Genomic DNA, 12,492 nt, shown 5'->3' on the forward strand with positions numbered 1-12,492 from the left:
CTAACCACAATGATGCTTGTGACCCAATTAATTTTGGCACATTGGCTCCCAACAACTTTGAGATGCATCCCGCCCAAGTCGGGTTGATTGAGAAGGATTTGTTCGGGGGACATATTGAAGAGGATGCCAATGCTCACCTCCGAAAGTTTAAGAGGAAGGTTTCAATGATGAAAAAGAATGGGGTGTCCGAGGACACCTTGAGAATGATGTTGTTTCCGTTTTCATTGACGGGCAAAGCGGACCGATGGTTGAACATTCACCCACCGGATACTTTCACTACTTGGGATGCCTTGGCTAAATCATTCATGGCCAAATATTACCCTTCCTCAAAGACCGCGATGCTCCGTAATGAGATTCATACATTTCAACAAGAGGATGGGGAGTCTTTGGGTGAAGCTTGGGACCGTTATCAAGACTTGATAGCAAGTTGCCCCCACCATGGAATACCGGAATGGTACATCACTCAAACATTCTTCCAAACTTTGCTACCGAGGACCAAGGAGATGGTAAATGCCTCCGCGGGGGGAGGATTTGATCACTTGAGTGATGAAGAGGGCACGACATTGATCAAGAAAATGGTAGATTCGGAAGCAAACTATGGTTCTAGAGGAAACATGCTAAGAAGGAATGAGAAGTTTCCTAAGGAAAACTCCTCCAAGTCCGAGACAAATGTCAAGCTCGACTTACTCACAAAACAATTTGAGAAGTTTCAAACAAATCAAGTGCACCAAGCCGCAACCTCACATGGGGCACCCATGGAGGAAGTGGCTCAAGTCTCAAGTTGTGAACTTTGTGGAGGAAGTGGTCACACATATGACTTGTGTGCCAACAATTACAACAACTTTGATGGGAACAATGTGAAAGAGGTGAATGCTTTCCAAGCATTTAACAATTTTTCCAACCGTCCACTTAGACCCTCATTCAACAACAACCAAGGATCCAACCAAAACTTTGCCAACCAATCTCAAGCATATCAAGATTATAAGGGTAACCAAGGAAACCAAGGTAATCAAAACTTTTACCAAGGAAACCAAGGAAACCAAGCTAACCAAGGGTTTGGCCAAGGATTCAATCAATGGAACAACAGCAATGGGTTCAATCAAGGATACAACAATAATCAAAGGTACAACCAAGGGCAAAATCAAGGGTACCAAGGGAACAACCAAAATTCTAACTTTAAAGATCAAGGATATGGTTTTTCTCTTCCAATTTCCAACCAACCTTTCAACCAAGAGCCACCACCCCAAGCAAGCAATACCATGGGAGATGATAAATATGAAAACTTGGTGAAGTTGATAGGGGATTTGGCAAGTAATACCCAACAACAAATCAAGAGTCTTGAAGCTAAAGTGGCTTCCCAAGCTCTCATGAGTTCTCAAAAACCACCGGGTGTATTTCTAAGACAAGGGCAAAATCCAAGAGACCCTATGAAGGCAAAGGAAGTTAATGCTATCATGGTTGGAGTTGAAGAGGAAAGAGAAGAGTCATTTGATTTGCCGAGTCAAGAGGAGTTATCTTACACTACTCCCTTTTCTATGGCTATGGAAACATTCCAAGAAGTTGACCGTGAGCCCGAAAAAGAGAGCATAGAAGACTATGTGCTTGAGCAAATAATGACAATTCATGGTACAAGCTTGGATGTTGAAGTTGACCCGGGTAAGGGAGAGATGATTATGACTTCACCAACCACTATGAGTGAAGAATTTGTGCTTGAAGAAATTGTGAAATCACCAAATGTGATGGTAGAAGTTGAGAAGAGTCCGGAAGAAGAAGAGGTGGTCATGATGGAAGAACACTCTTTGGCCAAGCAAGAAGAAGTCATTTCTAGAAGAGTGGACATTAGTAGCCATGAGGTTGATGCCTCAAGTGAGAAGTGCAATGTGGTCAAATCTAAAGAAATCCCCATCAAACTTGATGACCCCGGGAGTTTCTCAATTCCATGTACCATTGGTGACCAAAAGGTGGATAGTGCTTTGTGTGACTTAGGGGCAAGTGTGAGTGTCATACCACTTGCCCTTGTGAAGAGGTTGAATATTTCAAGCCTAACCCACACTTCCATTACAATAAAACTTGTCGATGGAACAATCAAATCTCCAAATGGGATTCTCAAGGATATCATGGTTCAAGTTGGTAAGCTTTCAATTCCTACCGATTTTGTTGTATTGGACATCCCTATGGGAAGACGCTCTCGTGTCATTCTTGGTAGGCCATTCTTGGCCACGGGAGGAACAATCATAGATGTCAAAGAGGGACGATTGTCATTCAAAGTCGAGGAGGAAAAAGTTGAATTCAAGCTACCACATGCTTCAAAGAAAACCGTGGTTCAAAACACGTTTGCCGTGGAAACTTTAGAATTCCATGAGAATGAAGATGAGAACATGGAGCTCTTAATTTCTTGTGAGCCAAAAGTTGATGATGAGCCACCGGATAAGTTCTTTAAAGAAGAAGTGAATGCTAAAGATAAGTGTGGGGAAATGGGCAAGACTTGGGAAACCGAGTTCGATTCTAGCACCAATGCCCCTCCAAAATCAAAACCAAAAATTGAAAAGGGGAAACCCAAAAGATGGAGGAAAAGATCGAAAGGAAAGAGGGTATATGACCCTAGTGTTGACAAAGAGACTAAGGAAAAGCTTGAAGAAGAAATGAACCGAAAATGGCAAGAAGTTCAAGATGCCATGGGTAAGTTGCATGCTTTGATGATGAAGAACAAGGGTTCATGTGTTATTGATCCTTGTATTGAAGGTAGAAGGTTGGTGGGATCTAGGGATATTGATCCCGGTTGAATGAAGTCTTTGAATGAAGAGGTTTGGTGGAGTTACTTAAGAACCACCGCAATGTATATATTCTTCTCCTCTTTAATTAAGTTTTTACCACATTTTGCATTTAGTGACATGATTCGAAATGGAGCTAATCTAAATTAGCTCTCTTTACATTCATATAGTATAGTTGCATCATATTTCAATTCCGCATATAGAATAGATCATGCATTGCATACTTATTTGAAAATCACTAAAAATTTGAAAAATCAAAAATCAACAAAAACATGTATTTCATTTCCGAATTTCCTCCACACATTTATTTCCATTGGAAATATGTAAATAAATAAGTGTGGGGAGGAAATTCCATTTAAAAATACAAAAACATGTTATTTATTTTCAAATATTCAAAAAAATCCAAAAACATGTTCTTTAATTTCCAAAAATTCAAAAACCACCAAAAATATGTTGTTTATTTTTCCTATTCTCTCCCTATACTTAATTCCATTGAGGACAATGTAAATTTCAAGTGTGGGGAGGGAAATATCCTCTTTGTGAATATTGTCTATATTTGTACATATACATATATACTTGTAAATTTAAGAAAAAGCAAGAAAATGCCTAAAAATTGAAAAAATTCTGAAAAATACAAAAATATTGCATTGTATATATATGTTTGGCTAACCTTTGGCATATACATCGACCATTTGAGGCAAAAAGGAGCTACAAGTCGCTTGGTAAATTCGTTCTAATCTCTTACTCCTTAACCGTTCTTTCTTTTTGTATCTTGTATATTTGAAGGAGAATGGGATTTTGTGCCTTGGATGTTCCCTTGGGGAAATTGTGGATTATTGGTGTTGATGTGTTGCTAGGATTAGTCAAAATTGTTGCATGTTTACCTTATGTTCATTTCCATTTCTTGCATGCATTTGTTTCACATGTATATATGCGTTGTGTTTCCTTCTCATTGCATTGAGTTTGTATATAAATTTTTGAAAAAAATGTGGTCTAGGAAGGGAGCATGATACCCTCTATGATGAGTTATGTCTTGACTGTGCCTTCCCCCTCCCCATGGCTCACACCCGTGTCACATGGTTAGCATATGGAAAAAGGGCATGTCCACCAAGTTTTGGCCGCCTTGTGAGACCGAGAGGACCGTAGGCTAGACCTAGACCTCGACCTAGCTACTAAAATGTGAGGATTAGAGCCTCCTAGGGTCGGTGCATTCATACTCGACCCTGACTTAGGATTGTGAGTAGGTCTCCTCGCGAGACGTGTTATGTCTAGACGCATAAGTGTGTCATTCCGTCCTTAGGCCATGATTTGCATTTCATTTTTTGTGCACAAGTTATGAAATAAAATTTGTTATCACATGCATATGAACCTCACATAGCCAAACTGCCTTGTTTTGTCCCTTCCATTATCTCCCTTTTTGATTCACCCCCTTTGAGCCTCAACCTATTCATTTGGCAAACTCATTAAAATAGCTACATTCCATAACCACCCTTTCTTGATCAAGAATTGGTCGGTTTTGTAGTAATGTTGTAGGAGGTGATTTGGGTCATAGTGGTGGATAGTATACATATCCACTTGGGTCGGAGCTTGGTTTGCATTTGGCATTGTATATAATTAAGAGGTGTTGAAAAAGAAATGAAAAACAAAATAGAAAAGTGAAAAAGTTGTGAAAAATCCAAAAAGAATTAGTTGTGTTGTATATATACGTGTTAAGAAAAGAAAAAGGCAAGCAACACCCCTTCTCATCACTAAAAGGGGTAGAAAAAGCCGTTGCTAAATAAATGGGCAATTTGATGTTTTTCCAAAATGATTCGGGTTTACACAATTTTTGCAAGACTTGAGAAACCGAGTCTTTGTTAGGGTGTAGACGTTACCATTTGTTGAAATAAGAGGAGTACTTTCAAAGTTTTTCCAATTTGAGTTGGGTTTATGCAATTTTTGTATAGTTTTGGTGATCCATGCTATGTTAGGGCGTAGACGTGTCTCATGTGTTGCAATAAGAAATGGATGTGATGTGTCGGCAATTCTTGATTTGAACTCCACATGTCCAAACGGTGCTTGCACCAATCCCGTTTCGTCCTACTCCTTAGCCCCGTTACAACCCTTATTTCATGGCTTGTGCATTGTACTTTTTGCATCTCATTTGGACGTAGGACGATCTTACACATTGGATTGCGGACACGTTCTCACGAGTCGTAGTAGGAGAGTGTTTGGCTACTTTTTGTACAAAAACACCCGGTCTTTAAATGAGTGACGAGTGAAATCCGTGAGGTTGTCGATGGTCTAAGTCCCCTTAGCCATGGGTCTCTTTTGGTTGAACCTTGCGCGTGTCGTGTCATTCTTGGAGGACTAGCCTTGCTTCCCCTTTTCCCCGCTTTAGAATGTGTTTCTTTGGCTTTTGTGAACATATCTGGGTTGCTTGGGCCACGTTTACGGAGTTGGCACCTCGTTGAGGTTTTTGAGACGGTTTCACCTAACCTAGACCTTTCAATTTTGAAGCAAAACGGCCGCTTAGATGAGGAAAGCGGTTTGACTTTTTGATTGATGCATCTTATGATTGATTACGTGCTTAAATGTTGGATGTGTCAAAAGTTTTCCGCAAGCCCCCACTTGCCTTGCATCGGAATGCATACCTCATTGTGCTTCGGTGTGAGTTGAAGGGACGGAGAAGGCCCGTTAATTGCCTTTCATCGGATATTATTAGTTTATCTAGTCTTTTATATTATGGGTCTCTGTTTAGTTTTAATGAGCTTACTCGAGGACGAGTAAAGTTTAAGTGTGGGGAGATTTGATAAGTAGCATTTTAGTTGTATTTTACCCTGCATTTATACCTTATTCCGACTCGATTTTGTGTGCTTAAATGTCTTAATAGCTCATTTATTTACTAATTTATAATAATTAGTCGCATTAGTTTATAATAAATAATTAATTGTATTTATGTATAATATTAGTATTATTATTATTATTATATTAATTTAATGTGCAGGCAAGACGGGAAAGTGAGGCGGAAGAGCAAGACGGGATTATGAGAAGAAATGGCGGAGGTGAAAATAAGCTAAGTCATGGAAAAATAAACTAAGTAAAGGAGCAGCTGCTAATTTCAGACGGTCTTTGCTGAGTTTTTACTACCACCTCTGGCCACCGTGGCAACCACCACTCACCACCACTGACCACCCTCCACTTCCAACATCATATACCAACCACCCATGACCACCGTATGCCACCAAAACAGCCACCACGAACCCTTCTTCTACCCCTAGCCACAAAGATACAAATACAACCATTTCACGCACCCATCTTTCAACCATCACAACTACCACCTCCGGCCACCGTGGCAGCCACCCATCACCACCACTAACATCCTCCCACTTCCAAATTCATAACCCAACCTCCCATCACCACCATTGACCACCGTGGAAGCCACCACAACCTCCCCTATACCCTCCATCCATCGACATCAATAAATGCAATCAACAATCCCTTGTTTGTCTATGCCGGCCAACCGGCAGCCACCAACACAACCATGCCCAAGAAGTAAAGTTCTCGCTGCCGGCCTAGCCACCGGCGGCCGGCCAACCGGCACGCAACACTTTCCCTTCTTCAAACCCGCATAAACACGCTTTCTGACTACCATGTTCTCTATCTTCGCTAACCGGCAGCCGCCATGCCGACACCCACCACCAATGCATAAATTCATCCTCTTGCTTTAATGTTCTCGCTACCGGTGACCTCGACGGCCGCCGGCCTTCCGGCAGGGGCCCCTCTGCTCGTTTTTGTCCTTTGCTTCATTGTGTCGATGTTTTTGTTTTGTTTTGTCCATTGCTTTGTAGTACTCCGTATTATTATTATTATTATTATTATTATTATTATTATTATTATTATTATTATTATTATTAATCATTGTAATTAGTATTGTTATTAGTATTAGAATTATTATTATTATCATTGTTAGTAGTAGTAAGTTAATTAGTAGAGATGCTATATATACACTACTATTACACCACATTAAAACACACTACCAATTAGATAGAAAATTAGATTAGTTCATCCTCTCCTCTCAAATATTGTAACTCAAGAACCCTAATATTTCCTTTCTTATTTTCATTCAATAAAATTTGCAATCTTTCTTTAATTATTAGTTTAATTCTTCTTTTATTTATGCAAATTCTTCATCTCTCATTAGTATACAATTAGTATTTTGGGTGGTATTTGAAGATTAGAAGAAATTCATTCTTCCATTATTATCCAAGATTGTTACTTTCCACTTTGTTGGTACAATTCTCATCTTTTGTTTACATTATTTTCATTTGTTTACATTTCTTATGTTGTTTTATCATTATTCATCTAAAGTAGTAATCTTTATCATGTTTACAATGTTTACTTGTGTTTTGTTGCAATTTATTGTTGAATTCTCACCCATGAACATGTGTGAGTAGTCTTATCTAAGGTCATGGGGGGATTTGGGTAATTAAGGGGATGAATTTGGGTTGTTAACCTTTTGAATTGGGTGATTATGTGGTTTCTACTCTTAATGCATTTGAAGTGTTTGTGGAAATGCCTCAATGAAAATTGGACATTTTATTAACATGTTTGGCTTACCTTGGTGCATTGTGCTATTAGATGGTTATAGAAGTGTTTATAGATGAGTTTTAATGAAAGTTAGAACATCTCTTTGATGCATTCGGTCCGTCTTGGTGCTCATGCTATTGGGTAGTCTTTATGCTTTATTTGTAGCTAGTTCATCTCGATCAAGTGACAACTTATTGAGGAGCTTAAGGTGACTAAGAAATTAGTCTTAAACCCTTGACCACTATTATTACCCTTCTCTTGTTAGACCTTGTTTCTCCCCCTAATTGCCCTTTGTGAACCCAAAGACCTTAGCCTTCCATCAATTGAATACAATCCCATTTAGTTTAATTTAACTTGTTTGCATCTTAGTTTTAGATAAATCAACATCTTATGAGTGTCAAATTGTGAGTTGAAGGGGCGTTGAGTGCGCTAATACTCGATCGGCTTAAGTAGTAGTTTAGTTGAGTGATGCTTATATTGTGCATCCACTCTCCATATCTATCGTAATAATGCCTTGTACATTGATTTTGGACTTACTCGAGGACGAGTAAGGTTTAAGTGTGGGTAGGTTGATATGCGACTTATTTACACCTCATTTCCCTCTTTCTTTTACGCATTCCGGCTAATAACGAGTCGGTTTCGTGTGCCTTTCCTTGCATTTGTGCCCGATCCCCGTACTTGTTATTTTGTGTATCCTTTTGTAGGAACCGAGTCGAGTATGGAGGAATTGGGGCAAGAAAGGCATTCTAATGCCTTTACATGAAGAAAAGGGAGATGAAGGATTATGAGGACAATCCTCTGCCGACAAGCCGGCAGCCGGCCCACCGGCAGGGGATGTGGCTTTGAGGAGAAAAAAGAGGAAACAAGCTGAGAAGATGTTCTCTGCCGGCAGGCCGGCAGCCGGCCCACCGGCAGGGAACACAAGTCCATACTTAGGCAATTTTTGAAGGAGTTTTTGGGCAAAAGATGTGAGAACGCGCTGCCGGCACAGGCAGCCGGGCAACCGGCAGAGGGCAACTCTTATGAAGAAATTGAAGAAAATTTCAAGATGAAGAATTCTCTGCCGGCAGGCCGGCAGCCGGCAGCCAGCAGGGGATTACACAACCTTTATTTCTCTCAGTTTTTGAAGAACGCGCTGCCGGCACAAGAGGCCGGCAGCCGGCCCGCCGGCACAGGGACACGCAGCACGCAAAATGGGCTTTTTCTCCATTCCTCCCTTAATCCTATGATAGCCTATAAATACCCCCTCCTTAAACCCTTTGTACACACAACCCTAGATCTGAAAACTTTCCACATTTTGCCTTAATCTTTCCTTAATCAAGCCTTAATCTTTCCTTAATAATTAGCAATTACTTAGTGAAATTAGTAAGCATTAGTAAGTATCAATTGTTTACACTTGGTTTTGAAGATTGTATTTGGGATTTTGAAGGGTTTTCCTTCTTATTATTCAATCAAGCATTCATCTTTCTTTGTGTTGGTATAATTCCTCTCCTTTCCTTTACTTGTTTATCATTTGTTTACATTTCCCTTGTCTTTTATTATTGTCATAACAATCATCATGTCTCTTCTTTGTGTTATTTGCTTTCCTTCTCTATTTAGCATAATTTCCCTTAATATGAGTGAGTAGATACCTTCTAGGGTTTAGGGGGAGTCTTTATGGAATTTATGGGCATGATTGTTTGAATATTTTGGTCTTTGGTGAATTGGTTATCCTTCTTGTTCATGCACACAAGGTGTTTGTTGAATCGCTCAAGTGAAAGCTTTTGCCTTTCTTTCATTATTGCTTAATTCTCCCATTGAATGAAAGTTTGTGGGGGTCTTGTTGTATGTTTAAGAGAAGTGTCATACTTAATGAGAATTAGTTGTCACCTTTGAGATAATCAAGACATTGATTTTATATCTTGGGATAAACTCTCACCATCGACCTCTTGATTTATCATGTTTGCCCTTGAACCATTTAGATGACCCCGAAAGCCCTAGCTTTTAAATTAATCGTATTCATTTTCATCAACTTGCTTGTTCATTTGCTCTAGTATTTAGAACCAAAACCTCTTCTTTTAGTATTGATTAAACTTGACTCTTAATCGAATTTAGTAGCAACCCCCGCCGTCCTTGTGTTCGACCCCGACCAAATACTACGCTTTTTCGGGTTTTACAAATTGTTTTGATATAGGGAGTAGACGACAAATTTCCTACTATCAGTAAGTTGAAACCACCGGCTATCAAACCACCTCGAAAGAGTTGGACATGAATAACTTTTATGAATAACTTAAGACAACGCGATATGACACCTTTTTGTGGTACACTTTTATTAGTTTATGACAATCTCAAACTAATATAAAAAAAAAAACTTAATAGTTTATTGTTAAAAATGAAATATGCGAAATATGTTTATATGTTTTTTGTCGCATATGGTTAGGAAATTACCATATGGTTGTTTATCTTTTTCAATTGAAGTAAGTATAATTAAGATAGTTATGAACGATTCTACCAAGTAGCACGTCATACGTATAAATCGTTCTCGAAATTAAGAAATTAATAACGTTTTAGGTATAACTATTAAAAAAATTCTAACAAGCGGCCCGTGCATCGCACGGGCATTAAATCTAGTATCTATCTATATATATATATAAAAGAGAGTTTTTTCGAGCGATTATAGAGCGTCCACATCATCAAAAATTAATTTAGGAAAGTTTTATAAATAATATTTTCCACATAAAAAATAAAGTGGAGAATCTTTTAATTATTATAATATCTATATTTCCTATTTATATTCATGAGAAGTTTCTAATTTTTATATAAAAACTTTGACATTTCATTTGGCAAAAAAAGTTCTTATAAAAATTATGAAGATAATATAATTAGATTCGTGGTAAAAAATGTTTTCATTAGAGTATAAATTTCATATGATTTGCACATACGAGTATTAAAGATGGTGTACTTCTTTTAATATGTTATATGTCCCACATTGAAAAACAATGTTAGTGTGATGATTATAATACGTATAAATTATAGAATTGTCTCACATCGAAAGATTAACATAAGGTGGGTGATCCTATGATTATAAATAGGAGTCATCATTGGAATCTATATAACAACCAAAAACCTTTTGAGTCTCTTCAGTATTGTTTTGGAGAGCTCTTAAGAGTTTATATCATTATCTTCACAGTATGATATATTAATATTTTTTCTATATTTCTATATTATGTATTATATTCAAATGATGTTTATAATCTTTATATAAAAACTTATACATCTCATTTGCCAAAAAAATTATTAGTAAAAAAAACGTACGAATATTAATAAATTGTACTCCCTCCATTCAAAACCAAATACAACATTTTCATTTACACACTTGCCAAGACACAAATTACAACGTAAATATCTTTAAGTTTACATTATAAAAAAATTAAAAATTTGATATTCTCATTGTACTTTATAGGTGAAGCAAATAAGATCCCACATGACCATATTTTGTCTTACGTATTGCAAGGAATAATCATAAAGATTCTATTCGTTCATGAATAGTGTAAAAAAAAGGAATGTTGTATTTGGTCTTGAATCGAGGGAGTATAGTATTTGCTCATTATTATTAACCCGAGTTAGATGTCGAATTAGGTGCGAAAAAGATGGTGTATTTCTAAGTATGTTATTTGTCCCACATTGAAAAATATGTTGGTGTGGTGAATATATTACGTATAAATAATAAAATTGTCCCACATCGAAAGTTTAGCATAAGGTGGGTGATCATATGATTATAAATACAAGAAATCCTTAGAACCTAAATACCAACCCAAAAACTTCTGAGTATCTTAAGCATTGTCTTGGAGAGCTCTTAAGAGTTTATATCATTATCTTCACGATATGATATATATATTTTTTATATTATGTCTAACAAATTAAAGTAACATAATTTTTTTTTGAAAAATTATATAATTAGATTCGTGTTAAATAAATGCTAACATTAGAATATAGTATCATATTATTTGCACATATTTTAATTACGATAGAAGTTAAAAAAATATACTATACGAATATTAATAAATAGTATAGTATTTTCTTCTTATTATTATTAAACTGGGTTAGATGTCGAATTAGGTGCCAAAAAGATAGTGTATTTCTAAGGGCTTGTTTGGTTGCCCATTAAAATCATGGGATTTTAAAGTTCCTAGGAAGTGTAAAACCATGATGTTGTTTGGTTGCCAAAATCATGGGAAGTAGAACTTCCCACATGAATCTACTTCCTCCATTATGTGGGAAGTCACTCACCAAGCCCCCCCTTGGTCATTGGAACTTCCCACATGAATTAACTTCCCACATGCAAACCAAACACTTTTTGGGAATTCACATGAATTGGAAATTCATGTGAACTTGAAGTTCCCGGGAATTTTAGTTCCCTTATGTCAACCAAACAAGTCCTAAGTATATTGTTTTCCTACATTGAAAAATGATGTAAGTGTGGTAAATATACTACATATAAATAGTTGAATTGTCCCACATTAGAAGATTATCATGAGGTGACGTATCACATGATTATAAATATGAGTCATATTTGAAACTTAGGGGTATCAACCAAAAATCTTTTGAATCGCTTGAAAATTATCTTATAAGAGTTTGTATTAGCGGCAAACCTTAGTTACAACAATACTATACAGATATTAATCACGTAGATATTTATAAAAGCGATTATATATTACTATATTAGTGATACTATATTATTTATTTTAAGACAATCGATAGTATAATAACTTTATTTAAGACAAAATCATAATTAAAAAATAAAATGGATGCTAAATATACATAAATTGGTTATTAATGTGTCATATAATGATAATCTCGGCAATAAAATAGAAAATTTATGAATTATAATACAATCAAGTGTTGCATAAAAAGATCTTGAATCAACAAACAAATCAATAATGAGCTTTTTTACTTTGATAAATAGTAGAATTAAATATTTTTAACTTTCAAATATAGGTAATTATTATGCCTCATTACATTTGAGTAACTAAAACATATCATAATTTTTAACCAATAATCAAAATCGCACCAGAAAAAGAAAACATTTTGCATTTGTTTATACATTTGATTGCTCCCTCAATTACACCTTAAAAGTCGTGTTAGGAAAAAAAATGTAATTTAAATCATATCA

The 12,492-nt window shown here is 36.6% G+C and overlaps 1 non-coding gene across 1 annotated transcript; it reads right to left on the reverse strand.

Moving 5' to 3' along the window:
• Window positions 1-338: 338 nt before the first annotated feature.
• LOC141624882 (small nucleolar RNA R71) lies at window positions 339-445 on the reverse strand. Its single transcript, XR_012534685.1, has one exon. It is a non-coding gene; the product is annotated as a small nucleolar RNA R71 (small nucleolar RNA).
• Window positions 446-12,492: the final 12,047 nt, after the last annotated feature.

This window comes from Silene latifolia, chromosome X (genome assembly GCF_048544455.1).
Source record: "Silene latifolia isolate original U9 population chromosome X, ASM4854445v1, whole genome shotgun sequence".
NCBI lineage: Eukaryota > Viridiplantae > Streptophyta > Magnoliopsida > Caryophyllales > Caryophyllaceae > Silene > Silene latifolia.